The 22141-nt window shown below is 42.2% G+C and overlaps 1 protein-coding gene and 1 long non-coding RNA gene across 2 annotated transcripts in view; both read right to left on the bottom strand.

Annotated features, from left to right (window-relative positions):
- Positions 1 to 22141, bottom strand: part of LOC144679659 (tumor protein D52-like) — a 272612-nt gene that overhangs the window by 7512 nt on the left and 242959 nt on the right. The gene's annotated exons all lie outside the window — the stretch shown is intronic.
- LOC144679661 (uncharacterized) lies at positions 5551 to 9888 on the bottom strand. The gene is made up of 2 exons (XR_013576396.1): positions 9830 to 9888; positions 5551 to 7375 (listed from the first exon to the last, which is right to left on the bottom strand). It is a non-coding gene; the product is annotated as an uncharacterized LOC144679661 (long non-coding RNA).

The following is a 22141-nucleotide window of genomic DNA, read 5'->3' as shown; positions in this document are numbered from 1 at the left end:
ACTAATTAATTCCTGGTAAAACTGTGTAAGGTTATTTTTGGATACAAAAATTGCTGACTGAATTTTACCATTTAAAAACAAAAATTAATTTTATTCAAATAGTGATGCTGCTTACTTACTATTCCAGTGAGGCAACCACAAAGAGTGAAATCTGTATATTTATGCAGTTGTGATATTTATCTAAAGAAAAGTCTTTTTCTAGTAACTAATCACAAAACAATGAATTCAATATTCATACAGCAGCACTACACTCTAGTGCTGCCAAACCCTGGTACCCTCCCTTCAACAATGGTGTCAGACTTCTGCCATTCCCACTGACAATTCCTAGGAACCAAATCCCACCTTTGACTTCAGAAGTGCTACCAAACCACAAGTTTCCCCTCCACTGTGCTGCTAAATTACAGAGCTCCCAAATCCATGATCCTCACTCCAGTGTTGTCCCAAAATCAAGAACTGCTGCATTCCATCACCCACCACCACCCCACCAAAAAAATTACTGCTAAACCCTGACACCATCCCACTCCTTGGTACTGCTAAACAAAAGGCGATTTATCAACCTCTTACAATCTTATTGTGTTTTTGGATTTAAAAATGGTAAGGGGTAAAACATTACATAAATACATAAAAGAATATTTATAAATTAAGGATACTCATTGAACTGATCTAAAATAATCAAGGCCACTGATTTACTTTTCAACTCCAAAAATTGTGACGAATGCTCTCAGAATACCATGGAATAAAGTAGAATTTGACTAATTCAGTAGTCATAAATCAGTGGCCATGATAATTATGTGTGTTACATAGCATAACATCCCACGTTATAAAAGGCAGGGAATTGGCACTAAATAAATTGCTCATTCAGAGAGTTGGTGCAAACATAATGTGCTGAATGGCCTTTTTCTATGCTGTAACAATTCTGTGGTTCTGTTCTTGGACTCACCTCAGCCACCACCTCAAAAGACCAATTAGTGTTTAATATATACTTTTTAAAATTCATTTGCATGATGTGGGTGTTGCTGATAAAGCTAGCATTTATTACCCTTTCTTAACTGCCCTTGGTAAAATGGTGGTGAGCCACTGCCTTGAACCGCTGTGGTCCAAGTGATGGAGGTACTCCCACAGTGGTGTTAAGGAGGAAGTTGCAGATTTTTGGCCCAGTGACAGTGAAGGAACAGTGATATACTTCTAAGTCCAAATGTTATGTGACTTGGAGGGCAAACGTGGGGGTGGTGGTTTGGAAGGTGCTGTCAAAGAAGCCTTGGCATGTTGCTGCAGTTGCTCCATCTTGTAGATGGAATACACTACTGCCACTGTGTCCTGGTGGTAGAGGGAGTAGACGTTTAAGGTGGTGGATGGGGTGCCAACTGAACGGGCTTCTTGGTCTTGGAACATCTTTAATGTTGTTGGAGCTGCACTCACCCAGGCAATTGGAGAGTGCTCCATTATATTCTTGACTTGTGCCTTGTAGATGGTGAAAAGCTTTGGGGAGTTAGGAGATGAGTCACTCGCCACAGGATAGCAAACCTCCAATCTGCTCTTATAACCATTGTATTTAAGTGGCTTGACTTGTTAAATTTTGGGTCAGTGGTGACCCCCAGGATGCTGGTGGGGGATTCAACAATGGCACTGCCATTGAATTTCATGGGGAGGCGGTTAGACTATCTGGACTGGCATCTGTGTGGCACAAATATTACTTGCCACTTATCAGCCAAAGCCTGAATGTTGTCCAGGTCTTGTTGTATGTGGGCAGGGACTGCTTCATTATCTGAGGAATTGCAAATGGACCGAATACTGTACAATCATCAGCGAACATCCCCACTTCTGACCTTACGGTATAAGGAAATTCATTAAAGAAGTTGTTGGGCCTAGGACACTGCCCTGTGGAACCCTGCCATGATACATATTGCTTTAGCTTTTGCTGCAATTTATACTACACACCGCATAGCCCTAAATGGAAAAAAATTATTATTATTGGCCACTAAAAATATCCATTTAGCTACTTCGATCGCCAAACAATGATTCCAATTGGAAACTAGTAGCTGCAGGTTGAAAATTAAGCTTTGGGTCCTGCTCACCATGCTGAAGATCCCAGTTGGGATGTAGTTGAAAATAAGTACTGATGATTAATGTGGACAAAGACAGCCACTAATATAAGAGACAGGTATTCAGAATTGAAGTGTGAAATCTGTTCTAGCATTCTTAAAGTTCACACCTGAAACATAAATATGTCTGCTCGTTCTAGAAATGCTGACTCTGTTTCCAGCATTTCCTGTTTTTATTTTACATTTCCACCATCTGCAATATTTTGCTTTTATTTTTCCTAGAATATTGCATGACTTTCCTTATACTATCAAACAATAGTGGCATTCGATATAAGATAAACTGTTTAAATCCCAGGAATGCTTGTCATTTAAACTTACATAGGGCAAAGTCAGCATGGTTTCATCAAGGGGAGGTCATGCCTGACAAATCTGTTAGAATTCTTTGAGGAGGTAACGAGTAGGTTAGACAAAGGAGAGCCAATGGATGTTATCTACTTGGATTTCCAGAAGGCCTTTGACAAGGTGCCGCACAGGAGGCTGCTCAGTAAGATAAGAGCCCATGGTGTTAGAGGCAAGGTACTAGCAAGGATAGAAGATTGGCTGTCTGGCAGGAGGCAGAGAGTGGGGATAAGGGGGTCCTCAGGATGGTGGCTGGTGACTAGTGGAGTTCCGCAGGGGTCAGTGTTGGGACCACAACTTTTCACTTTATACATTAATGATCTAGATGAAAGAACTGTGGGCATCCTGGCTAAGTTTGCAGATGATACAAAGATAGGTGGAGGGACAGGTAGTATTGAGGAGGCGGGGAGGCTGCAGAAGGATTTGGACAGGCTAGGAGAATGGGCAAAGAAGTGGCAGATGGAATACAACGTGGGCAAGTGTGAGGTCATGCACTTTGGTAGGAAGAATAGAGGCATAGACTATTTTCTAAATGGGGAGAGAATTCAGAAATCTGGAGTGCAAAGGGACTTGGGAGTCCTAGTCCAGGGTTCTCTTAAGGTTAACTTGCAGGTTGAGTCAGTAGTTAGGAAGGCAAATGCAATGTTGGCATTTATTTCGAGGACTAGAATATAAAAGCAGGGATGTGCTGCTGAGGCTTTACAAGGCTCTGGTCAGACCACATTTAGAATATTGTGAGCAATTTTGGGCCCCGTATCTCAGGACGGATGTTCTGGCCCTGGAGAGGGTCCAGAGGAGGTTCACGAGAACGATCCCAGGAATGAAAGGCTTAACATATGAGGAACGTTTGAGGACTCTGGGTCTATACTCGATGGAGTTTAGAAGGATATGGGGGGATCTGATTGAAACTTACAGAATACTGAAAGGCCTGGATAGAGTGGACGTGGGGAAGATGTTTCCATTAGTAGGACAGACTGGGACCCGAGGGCACAGCCTCAGAGTAAAGGGAAGACCTTTTAGAACAGAGCTGAGGAGAAACTTCTTTAGCCAGAGAGTGGCGAATCTATGGAATTCATTGCCACAGAAGGCTGTGGAGGCGAGGTCATTGAGTGTATTTAAGACCGAGATAGATAGGTTCTTGATTGGTAAGGGGATCAAAGTTTACGGGGAGTAGGCGGGAGAATGGGGTTGAGAAACTTATCAGCCATGATTGAATGGCGGAGCAAACTCGATGGGCCGAATGGCCTAATTTCTGCTCCTTTGTCTTATGGTCTAAGTGAGTCAACTGAATCAAATTTTAGCCAAATTTAGACAAGACAACCAAAAAAAGATTGTTGGAAGTTGGCTTTTTTGAGTTTTTCCAAAACTATGAACCCGTTGTGCAGGAACATTGTTATCGACTGTAGAGCAGTTTGTGCACCTACCCTCTTGGATTTAATGGGCCGAATGGCCTCCTGTGCTGCAATGACTCTTGCTTACAGGCAGCAGTGGTGCACTGTCGTCACACAGACTAAACATGAGGAAAATGTTTTATATTTGTTTTATTTAAAGAACAGCAACTTTATCATAGCAACTGAAAATAGAGGCTATCACTGAAGAACATCATTTGAAGCAAATAACATGATAATCAGTGGGCCCAGCCCAGCACTTCTCCTGGCACCAGAAGGATATCCCCTGTATATTAGGATCAACACGATGAAACATAGATATAGTTTTGTTTCTTCCCATCAACAGGATTTATAGGGAGAGGCAAATGATAGGTTGCTGTAGGCATAGTAATCTTATCTAACCCCCCATCATTACAGTTAGGCTCCAAATCCTTAATCTCCCAAACAACCAGAGCTCCCTATGTTTAAATGTTAAACAGTCGAACACCTCCCAGCCAAACATACATGGGATTAAACTGTTGACTGCATCTGGCTTTTGGTTCAAACTTCAAGTACTTTGCTTTTGAACAATTTCTCTGAACTCTAAACCAAATACATTGGGGCCAAGCTCTTATCTTAACTGCTCTTATACTGCACTTTCTCATAGCACCCGCTGCACAAAACCAGCCTGCTGTCTGATCTCTTCGGATGCTCTCAGACATCAAGCAAAGGCAATCAGATATGTTTCTACAACTGAGAATTAGTTTGTACAATAAAGGTTTTTCTTTAAAGGGGGCTTACCATCACTTCCAGAAATTCTCTAAACAGTTCCAGAGTGCTCAGTGGCACTGAAGTGGAAAGAAACCATAGCAAAATATTTAGAACAAATAGATCAAAATATGCTTGGGAGTTACTCAAAGTCACTTCTAAGCATATTTGTATTTTTTTTTGATATGCGAAAAATGTATTTGTTACCAGTATAGCTACACTCTTTATTCTATTGCCAATTTCAATACTATTTCCAGAGGTTCAACAGTGTTGTAGCCATTGTCTGCAATACAACTAGTTATGTGACACCACTTCATAGAATAAATTTATAAGAGAGGCATAATTATATGGTGCACAATCTATGTAAACCACATTTAACACCAAGATAAAATATATTATCAAAAATCCAAAAAGTTCAACTGAAGCAGCACCTAGAACAGTCAAAATGGACACCGTAACATTTCAAATTTAGAATATGACAAGGTTAGTTAAATTCAAACAATTTCTTATTCCCAGGAAATTAATAAATGAAATTTATTTAATTTCCATAAGAGATTTGCCACCTATATAAATAACAATGCAGTAATTCTTACATGGGCTTAGTTTATAGCCAGTTTAATCAAGATTTTAAGCGAAACAATCTGGACAAAAGTGAAATTGTAACAGCAACAGCTAACAGGCAGGGGATATTAAAATTACCTCAATAAACACATGCACACATATTGTTTTGCTTTTTCATCCCTTCTGTGCTACACTCATTGCTGTCTTAGCAATTCTTTGCATTTTTCAGTTCAAAACATTCGCTGATGTTATTGAAAGTGAATCAGAGAGGATATGAAAATGTGACAACAAAAAGCGGAGGCAGCGAGATAAGGACTGGGCAAAATGTAAAAATGGAAAACGGAAAAACATAGGGACAAACAGAATTCAAGGGATGAAAAGCAAAGGCCAAGAGGTAGGGACAGAATTTAAAAAAAAAATATTTTGCAAATCAATGTATAAATTACGATTCCAATAATGGGAATTTTTTTATAAGAAACACAAAAACCAGGGCAAGTTAGATTATTAAGCAGAAATGTCTTATTTAACCAGCTTCAGTAGAGAAGTTCAAGACAAGGTGGAAAGAACTTACAGCTCGGAAAATAAAAAACTGGCACAATACTTCAAGTCCTACAGCTTTATATAGTGCCAGAAACCATATATCACTGTTTAACTGGAATGGCATCATGATAGTTTTAGTGTCTACGTTCAGCACATGATTTCCCTAGCATCTATTGTGCAAGGCTGTACAATTGGGGCTTGAGGAAGATTCAGAATGAAAAAGGTAATTTAATTTTCATCCTTGTTATGGATGGAATGAAGAAGTTATTAAACTTTCACATATGTTTATGTGCTTGTTACACTTGCCCCAGTTCTGTTTCATCATTATTTCTTTCCTCTAATTTCAGACAAGTGCCCACACTGTGCACTTATAACCATCACAGCTAGGCCTACAACATGGCAATTAGAGTCAAACTAATATCACTGCTGCGCCTTATAGTGAATTCAATTTTGCATATTTCTTCAATTTAGGCTGTCCTCAAGTCAAGTGGAAGTATCAATGCTAGTCCACTGCTATGAGCTGATGTATTCTACTATTAAAATCTCTAATATTACTGGAATGGAATTTTTCAGGCAGTAGCAAAGTAGCTGTTTCAAAATTCAAGATCAGAATGAACTGGAACAGAGATCTCCAAGTAGAGTTAACTACTGTAACACCAATGAAAAGATGATTAAATATGGTCAGAACAAACTGTTCTTTTCCATTGTTGTAGTACTCCAAATTAGGTCTCATCTTTGGTTTTTTCATGATTAAGAGTCACAAAGAGGTCATCTTTTGTTGGCTTTATTCAGGATCCTATTTCTTGTATCATTGAAAAGCAATATTAGGTTAAAAATTCAATGCACAAAATCAGTCAGCAGAATACATCAACAAAGATATAGAACTGCATTGATTAACCCTAAGAGAGCTGCAGTACCATTTAAAGAATACAGTCAACTGATAAATACTTTTCAGCTACACATGGGATTCCAATTTTACTGCATAATTTTAAAACTAGAAAATCATTCTTGCAGATTTTAAAAATGATTTTTACTTAAGCATTTTGCAGTTAACCACTAAAAGGCCAGCAAGAGCATATTTCTAGCGCTTCTCTTCTGGGAGGACTATCTTGCTTCCCCCTCAGCACTTCCCACTGTGGTGTAGAGAAAACTGGGAAATTATTATGGTGGAGACAGTTTAGATCTGGGTTGATGACGTTACTGTGCTACATAACTATATCGCCTCATGGAAGTCCCAAATAAAAACTGTTGTGCTTTTAATAAAGCTATTTTTTAATCAGCACAAATAATCAAACAACAATAATGATACAAACCATTGAGGAGATAAACTTGCAAAAAAAATTAAAGGCTGCTTTCTCAGTGGCTCAGCTAGAAAGTGCTTCTGCCAAATAAGCAGTAGATTTGATCCCCAGCATGTGTTGAATTAGCCGATCTCAGCTGGGGGACAATGGTAGAACTGTTTCAAAGTTTTCTGCACAATCCTGGTGAGCAAAGAGTTTCCACCCAGTTCTTCTACCCAGTTACGTCTGCTGGAAGGTGTGTCATGTTGCTATCGAGTAAGGACAGGCTTTGCTCAGTCATGATGGTCCCAGCACGGACAAACAGTATATGCACTGTTGAGATTTATGGATGGATGATTCGATGAGATATTTGAGGTACCCATTGTCCTTGAAAGTAGACCTCAGCATGAGTCAGCACCTTCAGGACAGGAAGGGAGAAAACAGGAGTGAGAAAAATGTCCAAGGAAGACATTCTTCACTTTAACTACATGATCCTAGAAATCAACAGCATGACTACAGAAACAGTAAAATCTTGAAAGTTCTTTCATGGCATTTGGGTATCGCTGGCAAGGCCAGCATTTGTTGCCCATCCTTAAATTCTCTTGATAAAGTGGTGGTGAGCCGCCTTCTTGAAATGCTGCTATCCATCTGGTGCAGGTGCACCAACAATGCTTTTAGGGAGGGAGTTCCAGGATTTTGATCCAGTGACAGTGAAAGAATGGCAGTATAGTTCCAAGTCAGGATGGTGTGTGGCTTGGAGGGGAACTTGTAGGTGGTGGAGTTCCCATGAGTCTGCTGCCCTTGTTCTTCTAGGGGGTAGAGGGAAGGTGCTGTCGAAAGAGCCTTGGTGAGTTGCTGCAGTGCATCTTGTAGATGGCACACAGTGCTGCCACTGTTCGCCTGTGGCGGAGGGAATGAATGTTTAAGTTGGTGGATGGGATCCCAATCAAAGTGGGCTGATTTGTCCATGATCATGTTGAGCTTCTTTAGCGTGGTTGGAGCTGCACTTATCCAGGCAAGTGGAGAGTATTCCATCACACTGCTGACTTGTGCCTTACAGAGGGTGGACAGGCTTTGAGTAGTCGGGAGGCGAGTTACTCGCCACAGAATTCCCAGCCTCTGACTTGCTCTTGTAGCCACGGTATTTATATGGCTGGTCCAGTTCAGTTTCTGGTCAATGGTTAACCCCAGGATGTTGATAGTTGGGAATTCAACAATGGTAATGTCGTGCAACTGAGATGATTAGCCACCAACAACCACAACCATTTCCCTGTGTGCTAGGTATGACTCCAACCAGTGGAGAGTTTTCCACCTGCTTCCCATTGACTTCAATTTTGCTATGGCTGTTTGATGCCAGACTTGGTCAAATTCTGCCTTGAAGTCACTTTCATCTCACCTCCTAGAATTTTATAGCATAGAAACAGATTCTCTTGAACCATCAATGCTGTATCAGTGTCTTTCTCCAAAGAAGCCACTTAGTCTAATTCCACTCTCCTATTTGTTGCACATATTCTTTAATATTCCTAAACAAACAATCCACATTGTGCTTACTATAAAATAGAATATCTACTGGCAATTGCATCAATTCAGGGTGATGTGTAGGGTTTGTATGCTTCTTAAAGATTCCTATGTCTCGATACCCAGTACGGGCAACCTTTCTCCATTGTGTCAAACTCCAATAGAAACTGGTTGGTTGGGAGCACAGCTGGAACTAACACGGATTGTTCATTGTCAGCTCGCTATTGTCTGACAAATCGAATGTGACAATAAGCAAACACTACTGCAGCCAGATTATGGGCAGAATTTTGCCGTCGGCGTGCGGGGGCAGGCCCGACACCCTGACATGTAAAATTGCGCGCGATGACATCGGGCGTGTGTACGTCCCAACATCACTGTGCGTCATTTCCATATTCTGCTCGGCAGGTGCATGCCAGAGGCAGCTGCGCGCCCGTTGAACTGTCAACGGCCTAATAAGGCTACTAAAAAAGTAATTAAACTTGTTAGGAACGCTGCCCGTCCAATCTTAAGGTTGGCGGGCAAGCAAAGACCCCAAGCGGCCTTCGTGTTTTTCAGGAAACCTCATTCGCAGGATCCGTTTTAAAAAATAATTAAATAAATTTTCCAAACTTCACAAACATGTCCCAGCTCATGTGACACTGTCACATCAGGGGACATGTTTAAATAAATTTTTATTTTATTTATTAAAAACTTTTAGAATCCATTCAATCTCCCTGAGGCAGCTCCATGTCTCAGGGAGATTGCTGTGCTCTTTAGCGCAGGCCCCGACTCTCCCTCCTCCCCCGCCTGCACAGGTAGTGAGTCCTGAGCGCTTCCGGCCGCGCGTTACGCTGGGTGGGCCTTAATTGGCCTGCCCGCATAAAATGGCGGCGCGCAGCTGATCGTGGGCAGCGATCGGCTCCGCGCCCGCCCCTGCCCAGCTCGCGAGCCATAGGAAAAATTCTCCCCTATGAAAAAGTTCTTCATTAAATATATGATATGAATTCAGTGAGGAAGTAACAACCTATGTGACTGTCAGCTCAACAACAGATAATGATGCAATGGATCAAACAACTGAATCGAATATGGTCATGGATTCCACATAACCTGTTGCCATATGAATGCATGTTCTAATGCCAACAGGCTCTTCCATAAAAACACCATTTTTTGATTACCTTATTTTACCTCCCAAAGAGGTTTGGGCCATTTGTGTCATGGAGTTTGCTGCAGATAAGTAATGGCACGGGTGGGAACGGTAGGAGGGGCTGTGCGTTATTGGACTAAAAGGATACACTGAATAGGGAATATTTGAAACAGGAATGCATTAAAGAGAACAGTTGAAAAGTTTAAATATTTAACACAATACAAATATTACCATTCTAGTAATATTTATGTTCCTATTAGCTGGTGTTGCCACCTGCACTTGGGTTTTTTGGACGTGAAGAGATGTAGGTCAATTAGAGAACAAACTCTGCTGTATTGCAGTATATTTATCCTTAATGATTCAGAAGGTAATTTACAGTTTTCCCAGAGTATAGGATTACTGGTGCACAATGTCCAGGTGATAATTTACTTAAATATAAATTACTACTTTTACAAACTTTTCAAAACATTGCTGTCTTTAGATACCTAGCGAAATTCCATCCACTTCTATAATAAAAAGAAAACAAAGCATATTTGTTTGGATTGAAAGATTTCAGGTACGCATGAAAATAAAATACACAAGAACAAAGAAATGCAATTTAACATGCTCAGAAGTGCCTGTTAGACCCTTACATAGCACTACCCCTACCCTCCCCACAGGTTAGGCTTTGCTGGTAAGCATGCAACAAGGGGCCACTTTAGTAAAAAGTGGAGAATTTCTAGGTAAATCAACTTAACGTTTGCTTCATATATAAGTTGCCCAGTTGTGAATTTAAATACGTAGTAAGTTTAAATCAAGCAGAGTAGTTCCCCAATGGATAAATGCCACTCATGCTGTGATACAAAGACATGCAGCTCTACATAGCAATGGAGCTACAACTGCATATTGACGAGATTGGCTGGGGAGAAAGAGAGTGCAAAACACACCCAGGGTTTTCACTCGCAGTTACAATCCAGTGATCCTGGTGAGAAACACAACTGTGTGGTTGCTAAGCAAGGGCTGAATCTGGGGTAATAAGGGGTAGGGAAAATAGAAAGAAAAGTGAAGTAGAAAAGTTGAAGGCTTAGGTTTTTGAATTAGAAATATTAGGAAGCTCTTCCAGCATTGAGCAGATATAACAGTTTGTTCTGCACTAACCTTGTTTTCTCCTTTATGGGGCTAGGTTTTCACCTTCAAAGCAGGAAGTTCGAGTCAACTTAGTATGCTTGGATTTTCAGAAGGCTTTTGATAAGGTCCCACAGGAGGTTGATTAGCAAAATAAAAGCACATGGGATAGGAGGCAATATAAGAGGCATGGATTGAGGATTGGCTAACAAGCAGAAAACAGAGTAGGAATAAACGTTGGCAGGCTGTGACTAGTGGGGTTCCACAAGGATCAGTACTTGGGCCCCAGCTGTTCACAATATATATCAATGATTTGGATGTGGGTACCAAATGTAATATTCCCAAGTTTGCGGATGATACGAAGCTAAGTTGGAATGTATGTTGTGAGGAAGATGTAAAGTTGCTACAGGAGGATTTGGACCGACTTAGTGAGTGGGCTAGAACATGGCAGATGGAAATATAATGTGGAGAAATGTGAGGTTATCCACGTTGGTAGAAGGAACAGATGTGCAGAATATTTCCTAAATGGTAAGAGATTAGAAAGTGTAAATGTACAAAAGGACCTGGGGGTCCTCTTCCATAAGTCACTGAAAGCTAACATGCAGGTGCAGCAGGCAATTAGGAAGGCTAGTGGAATGTTAGCCTTTAGTGCAAGAGGATTTGAATACAGGAGTAGTGAAGCTTGGTTAAACTGCACTTGGAGTACTGTGTGCACTTTTGGTGCCCTTACATCAGAAACAAGATTATTGCCATAGAGGGACTGCAACGAAGATTCACCAGACTTGTTCCAGGAATGGCAGGACTGTCTTATGAAGAGAAACTGGGTTTGTATTCCCTAGAGTTTCGAAGAATGAGAGGTGATCGCATTGAAACCTACAAAATACTTAAAGGAATAGACAGGGTAGATGCAGGTAAGATGTTTCCCCTGGTTGGGGAATCTAGAACCAGGGGACACAATTTCAAAATAAGGGGGAAGCCACTTAGGACAGAGATGAGGAGAATTTTTTTACTCAGAGGGTTGGAATCTTTGGAATTCTCTACCCCAGACGGCTGTGGAAGCTCAGTCATTGAGCATGTTTAAGGTAGAGATTGATAGATTTCTGATTAACAATAATGTAAAGGATTATGGGGATAGTGTAGGTAAAAGGCATTGACATGTTCGATCAGCCATTATCGTATTGAATGGCAGAGCATGCTTGATGGGCTGACTGGCCTTCTTCTGTTCCTATGTCTGATGTCCCTAACCCATCCTTTTTAAAAGGGCCCCCACTCACTACATTTTCATTCCAGAGAAGGGGGCGGGATGGAGTTGGGCTTGCTGCCTCCAGAGGCAGTTCAGAGGTGGCCATGGAGGCATGCAAGTGTCGACGTGGGCTGGTTAGAAGGGCTGCCTCAGTTCTCAGTGATTTTGAACTGGTTATATAAAAGGCTGTTAGGCCCTCTAGTCCTCGCCACTCACGCCCAATACCACCTCCATAGCCACTCACCCAGTATTTCCACTATGGGCAGACCTCAGGAGCCATGTAGAGATGAAATAAAATTTCTAACAATCTAAGAGAGCTCTTATGCATACATATTGATACAAAAAAATAACCCATTTATGAAACACATTCAAAAATTTTAAATCCCCTCAATTGGTCAATCTGTTGTGAAAACAAACAAATCACTAACCAAATCAAAGGCAGCTAATCCTTGAATAGCTTCTAAAAACCGTCAATCAAAATGTGAACTCAGCTCTCCCACCCGGCTGAGATAGTGATTTTGGAGCTCACAAAACTAAGCCAAGCATTTATAATGGGCTCAGCTGTAATAACGACCCTTGGAAAACAGCTAATGGCTTTTTTCTAAGCTAAATCAGATGACCTATTAATCAATGCACTCCAGAAGTGGGTGTCATCTTTTTTATTCCAACTGAAAGCCGAAGCCTGTTTTTCCCCCATTTTCTAAGGGCTAGGGATCTAACTAACTTTAGATCATGACATTTAAACAGGCCTTATCCGCCCTTCAAGAGTGTTTACACCAGCTCCATAATTTCTTGATTCCCACCCTGCAGGTTAAGACCCTTGGAACAGCAAAACTGGGGTCTGTTTGAACTTAGCATTAACTTCAAATGGTCTGCTCAGTTCAGGTTTTCATGCCCTGGCCCCTTCCCCCACTGGCAAAAATGGGATCTGCTGGAAATGGGAGCAGGGCTTCTGCATCTGGGTCCCACCCACTATTTTTACAGGTCTCTGGAGTCAGGCCTACTCTGAAAATCCAGCCCATAACGTCAATAGTCTTACAAAATTGCGCCTCATAAAACAGGAAACTCTAGATTATAAAGCAAATGTATGAGTAACACATGAACCAAAAGGTTAATAAAATGAAGTTTTCCAAATGTAACTTACTATATGAGAGAGTTTCAGATATATATAATGGTGATATAATGTGCTCAATTTCTTCAAGCAATGGGGGGGTGGGGGGTCTCCAATGTAGTTTTAAAAATTGAGATTCCTGGTGATTCTCAAATTTGTTGCAACCTCAACTTTTAGGAAACTGGATATCATGCCACTCACAAAGATGCTGCCACACGTTTAAGCAATTGGAATTTGGGTTTTTAAAAATCCAGTTGAAAAAAATCTCAAAATATGAAACTGCTAAAGTTGCATCACATGATGCATACTTGAACAGAATATCTGTGAAGAACACTGGAGAGATTTATATCCCTCTCTTAGGCACAATCCAAAATTCAATCATGAATTCAGAACATTTATGAGATTTAAATCATAGTCTTGAAACTTATTGGAACACAATTTTTAAAAAATAAAAAGCAGTAAAATGCAAATCAAAACTATTGATCTTCTTTTTGACAAGGGCCGCAATTTCCTCGGAGCGGCAATCAGAGTCGGATTGTCACTCCATGCCCAAATCCTTACGGGATTTTTCTCCCGATCTTGTCTCACCTGGCCTTCCGACAGGCCGGGTGAGATCCAGGCAGCACAGCAGCCCCCAAGGCCCAGCATCGAGGTCCAGCTCCAAAGTGAAGGAGGACACACCCCCTTAAATCAGATAGTTAAAAGGTCCCAGTGTAATTTAAAGGTCCCTGACAGGCCAGGTAGAAGGTAAATGGCTAATATTTGGAGGGGTGGGGGGGACGGAGGTGTTGGAGGAGTTGGAGGTGGAGGTGCTCAGAGGTCCGGAGGTGGGGTGGGGGGGGGGGGGGGGGGGGGGGGGGGGGGCGCATCATGGTGGAGGATGGATGTCAGAGGTCATGGGGTGTCGGACCTCAGGGGGTGGGATGGGGATGTTGGACCTTGGTGGGGAGGGCCAGCGGGGTCGGACCTCGGCTTCGGGGGGTTGGTGGGTTCAGACCTCGGTGGGGGCTCCACCAGGGTCGGACCTTGGTGGAGGGGGAGGGGGCGTGGGCGGGATTGGACATCGGTGGATGGGCGTGGTCGGACCTTGTGAGGAGTGTGTAGTGGAGTGTCGGAGCTTGGGGAGGGCGTGGTGGGGTGTCGGACCTTGCCGGGGCTGGGGGGCTGCGTGGTGGGATGTTGGACCTCTGGGGGGACATGTTGGGGTGTTGGACCTCTGGCGGGGAGGGGCACATGTTGAGGTGTTGGACCTCGGTGGGGGGGGCATGTTCTCTGGGGGTCGGGGGAGTCCCATAGGGGGTTGAGAGTGTCGGGGGAGTCCTGTTGGTCTCTATCTGGGTCTTTACAATAGTTACCCTGAGGTTAGAAGAGGTTTTAATTCTTCTAACTTTTTTTTGAGTAACTATTGGTGTAACCCTGTCGGAACCATCCGAAGTTTGCAATTTAAATTGCATTTTTGGATGGTTCCCAGCACAGGGCAATTGCATAGAGGAAGTTTGCACTTCTGGGCAATTCCCTTATCTGTGAAGTTCCGAGAGGGTTTCCCCAGCGCATCTTTGGGGTACCTCCCCAATCCAATGCTGGGGTGCTTGGAAGTTACGGTCCAACATGGACTGTATCCGGAATCGTGTCTGGAATCCGTTGCCAGAGTAGGTGGTGGAAGCAGGTACGATAGTGGTGTTTAAGAGGCAGCTTGACAAATACATGAATAGAATGGGAATAGAGGGATACAGACCCGGAAGCGCAAAATGTTTTAATTGACGGGCAATATGATCGGCGCAGGCTTGGAGGGCCAAAGGGCCTGTTCCTGTGCTGTACTTTTCTTTATTCTTTGTTCTAACGTGCTTCCTGAAAGCTAAAGAGTGATGTTTGAGAGAGCATCAAGTCCATTAAATACATGGTGGCTTTGGGTTGAAGTCAATGCAAAGGAAAACCATGAGGAGTGGATAACATTTGACTGATCAGCTATTACCTGTTTTGTGCCCCACCGAAGTTGAATTTCACCCACGATGTGTTCCAGAATTGCCTAAACTGTTACTTATCTTTGTTATTACTCTTAAATCACAGTAAGCTATGTTACTGATTTTCTTTCATTTTCTACTTTCAAACAAATAGAAAGGATTTGCTGCAAACTTGATAAATGGTTCAGCACTGCAGGCTCTTAGGGTCATGGATCTTTCATCAATCAGAGCTCATCATAGCTCATGGTTCATTATAATACATGTCAGGCAATTCCAGAACTTATGACATCTATTATGAATATGTTGCAACAATCAAGCATCAAGAACTGCAAACAAAAATAGTGTCGACATTTTGAAGCTGCTTTCCAGAAATGGCCTGCCTGGGAAATAATCACACAGTATTTTGAAAATTAACATCAATTTATCCATATTTTCATAATTGCCTTTATGCTACAGTGGTTTTCAAAGTCGTAGTAAATATTGATACAGCCCAGGTAATCCTCTCTCCTAATTCCCAAAGCATTGTCAACCACCCGAAGGAAACAGTGATACTGTAGAAAATGTTTTATTTTATCAGTATCAGTAAACAAAACTTAATGAAAAACAGGAATCTGCTGACTTTGGGCATTTGTTGGGAGACTCTTGCCCATAATATCCCGGGGCTCTAATCTAGCATCTTGCATATGTTTCCTCATCTCTCAAATGCAACCAGTACAACCCAATAGATTGTGCTCACTAATATAGTGGGGGTATTAAAAAGGCATGTTTTAAAACATGAAGCCAAAGTTGTACATAGCAGTAAAAGGAAACCCCACATCTCATTAATTTCTACATGACTATTAACCATAATATGAAAACCAGAACCAAAACCAGGAGCGCAAACCTCCTCTACACAATTGCCCTGTGCTGGGAACCATCTGAAAATGTGACTATTAACCGTAATTTTCAAAATATTATTGTACAAATACAATTTTTGGGAACATGTTCTCTGACATGTTTCTTTGTTGAAACTTAGTCAGTCAGCTCATGTAAGTAACCAGCTACTACCGCTAGTTAGAACTGATGCAGGAAAAATTTGACATCAGCAGTCTAGTAATCACTCAAAATTTAACCTTATGATTTTTTATCAAACAATAACAACTGAAAATATCCTTATTGGAATGCTGTTTACTGCAAGTGCAATATTTAGAATAATACATAAAACATTTAGAAGGCTCATGGCCACATAATATGATCTGAAATGTTTTGGAATATCTGGGTACAAGAAACTTCATATAGTCTTGCCTAACAATGCACGAAGACTAGTTTTATTTCAAATACTTTGACCTCAAAAAAAATCTCTTACCTTCTTCAAGGGCATTGTTAACCATCTTGGTCAAAGTAACCATCTGTGAACCTACATATTGTAAGGCCCTTCATGGGAGCTCCCTGCCTATATCTTAAAAGATATACAAGTTCATCACCTGTGGCAGCGCACACACAGCAAAGGGGGAGGGAAAGAGGGCAAGAGCTTTATTTCTTCAGATACCAAAGTATTCTGTCCCACTGAGACTCAAATACAAAAAGCTGCAATTTCATCAAGTGCATATAAATATCACTGAAGTTTGAGCCACAGGATGATGGAGATTAAGCAGCAAAAAGGTTAGTCTTAAATGAAAATAAGTAACTTTTCAAAATGAAAAGATGTGGGCTCATTACCACATTTTGCTTCTTCATTGAACTAACTCACAAGGCCTAAACAGCTTAAAAGTTCAGCTTAATGTCACACAGAACTGATGCACAGTCTAGAAGTTATGCATCCCACTTTGAGGCTTTGAAGTAATCCTTTTCTTCTCTGTTCTAAACCCTACGACAGCCTGGCAACCAACATGAAGAAACCGGTGATGGATAAAGCTTCCCAAATAGGTTCCTGTGTTAGTTGCAACTATCAAGGGCTAATTTTAATGCAGTTCAGCTATTTTTATCCTTCTTTTAAGAATGAAAGATATCTGTTCAAAAGAAAGCTATTTAGCTATAGTGGAAAGAGGCAGCAGATGAAAAAGTGGGACATGATTAAAAATTTGTTCTTGTGGTTTCAGTACCATTAATAAAATTATACAAGTTGCTCTTGCATGGGCTGATTCATGAGCAAAAATAAAAGAAATATTTCTCAATGCCTTCCGACTTGGACTTCCCTTTTAAAACTTTGCTTCCTCTGTTTTAGTTAAATTCTTTTAGTTTCTCACTATTACATTTTCTCTTCTTGCTGTCTGTATCTCTTTGCAACCTAACTCTTTTTCTCACCCTTTCTCCCTCGTTAAATCTTTTCTTCCTTCTCTCTGTTCTCTTCCTATAGTTGAACAGTGACGACACTTTGTTAGCTGTAAAACATTTTGGCTTGTCCTGAAGTTGCGGAAGGCAATATATAAATGCAAGTCTTGATTTATGCACGCCATCCTTGCTGCATGTCTCTGACGTGTTCTTTTATTTCACTAAAGGCCAGGGAATTAGCAAGATGACAGCCATTATTAATAGTCCTTTTCTAGTGCAGGGTTGAAACTTGCTCATCGAGAATTTGGAAAAAGTGAGCCTACAGCAGAGAGCAACAAGAGAAAAGTGTGGAGAAAAGAGCTAGCTGAACTATAGTGAGGACAAGATAGGACCTGGGGGCAAAAACAAGGCTTGAGGTTGATGGGGGTGGGGTGGCAGTAGGCACTGGGCTGGGTAGGTATTTCATGAAGGAAGGAATGGAGAACTCCCATGGCTGTTGTAATGCCCTAGAATTTGTTTTGGGAGAATACAATTACAAAAACAATCAAACAGAAATGGCACTATAGGCATGATTACGGGAATGGAGAGGGAAGTGTAAGATATGAAAGCAATGGTTGAAGTGAGGGGTTTAAGATGCAGGTGCACTGGATGGCAGTGGTGGATGGTGAATGCATTGGGAAATTGTCTTGCCAAGTGTGCAAGTGCTAAGGGGTGCTTGCAGGGAGTGTGGACAGTAACAAGGAGCTACAGAGTGTCCCTGACATATGTATAATCACAGGGAGGGGCTGGTGCATTGGGGAATAGGGAGAAATTATGAGTATCCAGTATGGGGGCAGGGAGCATCAAAAGGGAGGAGACAGTACAGAGCTCAGGATAGTGCCAGATATTGTGAAAGGCAATGGGTTGAGGGGCGGCAAATGGTAGCAGGGAGGTCAAGGGGTGCAAGGCAGAAGGGAAGGAAGGTTGGAGAAAAATTAATTCCAAAACAGTTTTCCAAGGACTGACCTGGGGAAACCTGTATTATTTAAAATAGATATTACTGTGTTTGAGATATTACAGGTAAACATTAATCTCTAAGCTATAAACCCCACGTCCCATGTATTATTAAAACCATCTATTTTTACCTGCACTATCTGGTCATGCATCCACCTTAGCCCTTCTGGCACTGAAACCTTTAGTCATATTTTGGTTATCCTTAGACTTGATTATTTTGTGGTCCTCCTTTCATATCCTTCAAAAACTCAAACTTAGCAAAATAAAGCCTGTCCAGGCAAAGTTCCAATCTTTGGTGACCTACATTGGTTCCCTGACCTCAATATACTAAAATAAATTCCTTTCGGTGATCATCAAATGTCTTCAGTCCCTTGTCTCAGCCAACCTCTGCAAAATCTTCCAATCTCATATTCAAGTCATGCGTTCACCAGGTCTTTGTCACTTTTTTGTACCCCTCTTTTTTTACCCAATCATTGGTTGAAGAATTTACGATTGTCCTGGCCCAATCCTCTGGGAGTCCCTCAGTAAACCTGCACACCCCTCTCCTCTTTTAAATATTTTCTCAAAGCCATCTTTTGATTTGACGAGGCTTCTGGTCACCATGCCATCCACAATTCATTCCTGCAAAAAACCTCCACGATGTAGCAGTATAATATCGTAACTGCAGCCCAGAAAGTGGCCATCCAGCCCAATTTAAATGTATTAAGTAACCTCAGGATGTTCTGATGTTGAAGGTGCTATGGAAATGCAATTGTTGCTGGAATAAAAAAGAAATTGATTTGGGGAATCTAATAATCCGTGGTTTACTAGGGAAGTTTAGGATAGTATTAGATTAAAAGAAGAGGCTTAAATGTTGCAAAGGATAGTAATAAGTCTGAAGATTGGGTGAGTTTTAGAAACAAGCAAAGGGTGACCATGACATGGGGGAGGCGGTTGCATAATGGTGTTGTCACTAGATTAGTATTCCAGAGGCCCAGGGTAATGCTCACGGCACATGGTGGAATTTGAATTCACTAAAAATCTGGAATTAAAAGTCTAATGGTGACCATGGAACCATTGTCGATTGTTGTAAAAAGCCATCTGGTTCACTACTGTCCTTTGGGGAAGGAAATCTGTTGTCCTTACCTGGTCTGGCCAGCACGCAATTGTGGTTGCCCTCTGAAATGGCCTAGCAAGCCACTTAGTTGTAACAAACTGCTACAAAGTCACAAAAAAGTAATGAAACCAGATAGACCACCTGGCATTGACCTAGGCACCAGAAACGACAACGGCAATCTCAGCCCTGTCAACCCTGTAAGTTGCAGTTGCATCTGTCCATGACAGTTTTGGTAGGGGTGACCACGCACATTGAGGATACCCTCCATCATGTTGTGTAGCACTACCACCATGCTAAATGGGATAGATTTTGAACAGATCTAGCAACTCAAGGCTGGGCATGAGGCACTGTGGGCCAAGAGCAGCAGCAGAATTGTACTCAAACACAATCTGTAACTTCATGGCCTGGCATATCCCCCACTCTACCATTACCATCAAGCCAGGGGACCAGTCCTGGTTCAATGAAGAGTGTAGGAGGGCAGCACCAGGCATACCTAAAAATGAGATGTCAACCTGGTGAAGCTATAACACAGGACTACTTGTGTGCCAAACAGCATAAGCAGCAAATGGCAGACAGGGCTAAGCGATCCCACAACCAATAGATCAGATCTAAGCTCTGCAGTCCTGGCACATCCAGTCGTGAATGGTGGAGGGCAGTTAAACAACATGCTGGAGGAGGCGGCTCCACAAATATCCCCATCCTCAATGATGGAGGAGCCCAGCACAGCAGTGCAAAAGATAAGGCTGAAGCATTTGCTACAATCTTAAGCCAGAAGTACCGACTGGATGATCCATCTCGGCCTCCTCCGTAAATCCCCAGCATCACAGATGCCAGTCTTCAGCCAATTCGATTCACTCCACATGGTATCAAGAAATGGCTGAAGGGACTGGATACCACAAAGGCTATGGGCCCTGACAATATTCCAGCAATAGTACTAAAGACTTGTGCTCCAGAGCTTGTTGCGCCCCTAGCCAAGCTATTCCAGTACAGCTACAACACTGGCATCAACCTGGCTATGTGGAAAATTGCCCAGTTATGTCCTGTACACTAAAAGCAAGGCAAATCCAACCCATCCAATTACCGCCCCATCAGTCGACTCTCGGTCATCAGTAAAGTCAAGGAAGGGGTCATCAACAGTGCTACCAAATGGCACTTGCTTAGCAATAACCTGCTCGCTGACGCCCAGTTTGGGTTCCACCAGGGCCACTCAGCTCCTGACCTCATTACAGCCTTGGTTCAAACATGGACAAAAGCGCTGAACTCCCGAGGTGAGGTGAGAGTGACTGCCCTTGACATCAAGGAGCCCTGGCAAAACTTATGTCAATGGGAATCAGGGGGAAAACTCTCCGCTGGTTGGAATCATACATAGCACAAAGGAAGATGGTTGTATTTGTTGGAGGTCAGTCATCTCAGCTCCAGGACATCACTACAGGGGTTCCTCAGGGTAGTGTCCTCGGCACAACCATCTTCAGCTACTTCATCTAGGACTGTCCTGTCAGAAGTGGGGATGTTTGCTGATGATTGCACAATGTTCAGCACCATTTGCGACTCCTCAAATACTGAAGCAGTCCATGTCCAAATGCAACAAGACCTGGACAATATTCAGGCTTCGGCTGACAAGTGGCAAGAAACATCTACGCCACACAAGTGTCAGACAATGATCGTCTCCAACAATAGAGAATCCAAACATCTCCCCTTGATGTTCAATGGCATTACCATTACTGAATCCCCCACTATCAACATCCTGGAGGTTACCATTGACAAGAAACTGAACTAGGCTAGCCATATAAATACTGTGGCTGCAAGAGCAGGTCAGAGACTTGGAATCATACAATGAGTAATTCACCTTCTGACTCTCCAGAGCCTGTCCATCATCTACAAAGTACAAGACAGGAGAATGATGGAATACTCCCCACTTGCCTGGATGAGTGCAGCTCCCACAACACTCAAGACGCTTGACACCATCCAGGACAAAGCAGCAACACATCCACAAACATTCAGTCCCTCCACCACCAACGCACAGTAGCAGCAGTGTGTACCATTTACAAGGTGTACTTTCAAGGCTCCTTCAACAGCACCTTCCAAACCTACAACCACTACCATCTAGAAGGACAAGGGCACAGATAGATGGGAACATCATCACCTAGAAGTTCCCCTCCAAGTCACTCAACATCCTGACTTGGAAATATATCGCTGTTCCTTCACTGTCGCTGGGTCAAAATCCTGGAACTCCCTTTGTAACAGCACTGTGGGTGTACCTACACCACATGGACTGCAGCAGTTCAAGGCGGCAGCTGACCACCACCTTCTCAAAGGCAACTAGTGATGGGCAATAAATGTTGGCCCAGCCAGCGAAGCCCACATTCCGTGAATGAATAAAAAAATTTCAATCTACATTAACGACTTAGATGAAGAGATTGAGACTCATGTACCTTAAGTTTGCTGACAATACAAAGCCAGGGGAATGTAAGTTGTTAAGAGGACACAAAGAGGTTGCAAAGAAATATACAGAGTTTAAGTCGGTGGGCAACAAGGTGGCAGATGGAGTATAATGTGAGGGACTGTGAGGTTACACACTTTGGTAGTAAGAATAGAAAAACAATATTTTTTGAAATGCATGAAACTTGTAAATGTTGATGTTCAGAGATTTGGGTGTACTCATGCAAGAAACACAGAAAGTTAGCATGCAGGTGCAGCAAGGAATTCGGAAGTCAAATCACATGTTGGCCTTTATTGAAAAGGGATTGTAGTACAAAAATAAGGAAGGCTTACTATAATTGTATAA

The sequence above is a fragment of the Cetorhinus maximus genome, chromosome 4 (genome assembly GCF_964194155.1).
Source record: "Cetorhinus maximus chromosome 4, sCetMax3.hap1.1, whole genome shotgun sequence".
Taxonomy (NCBI): Eukaryota; Metazoa; Chordata; class Chondrichthyes; order Lamniformes; family Cetorhinidae; genus Cetorhinus; species Cetorhinus maximus.
Note: the sequence above shows the minus strand (reverse complement) of the source record. Positions and strands in the feature narration are given on the sequence as shown.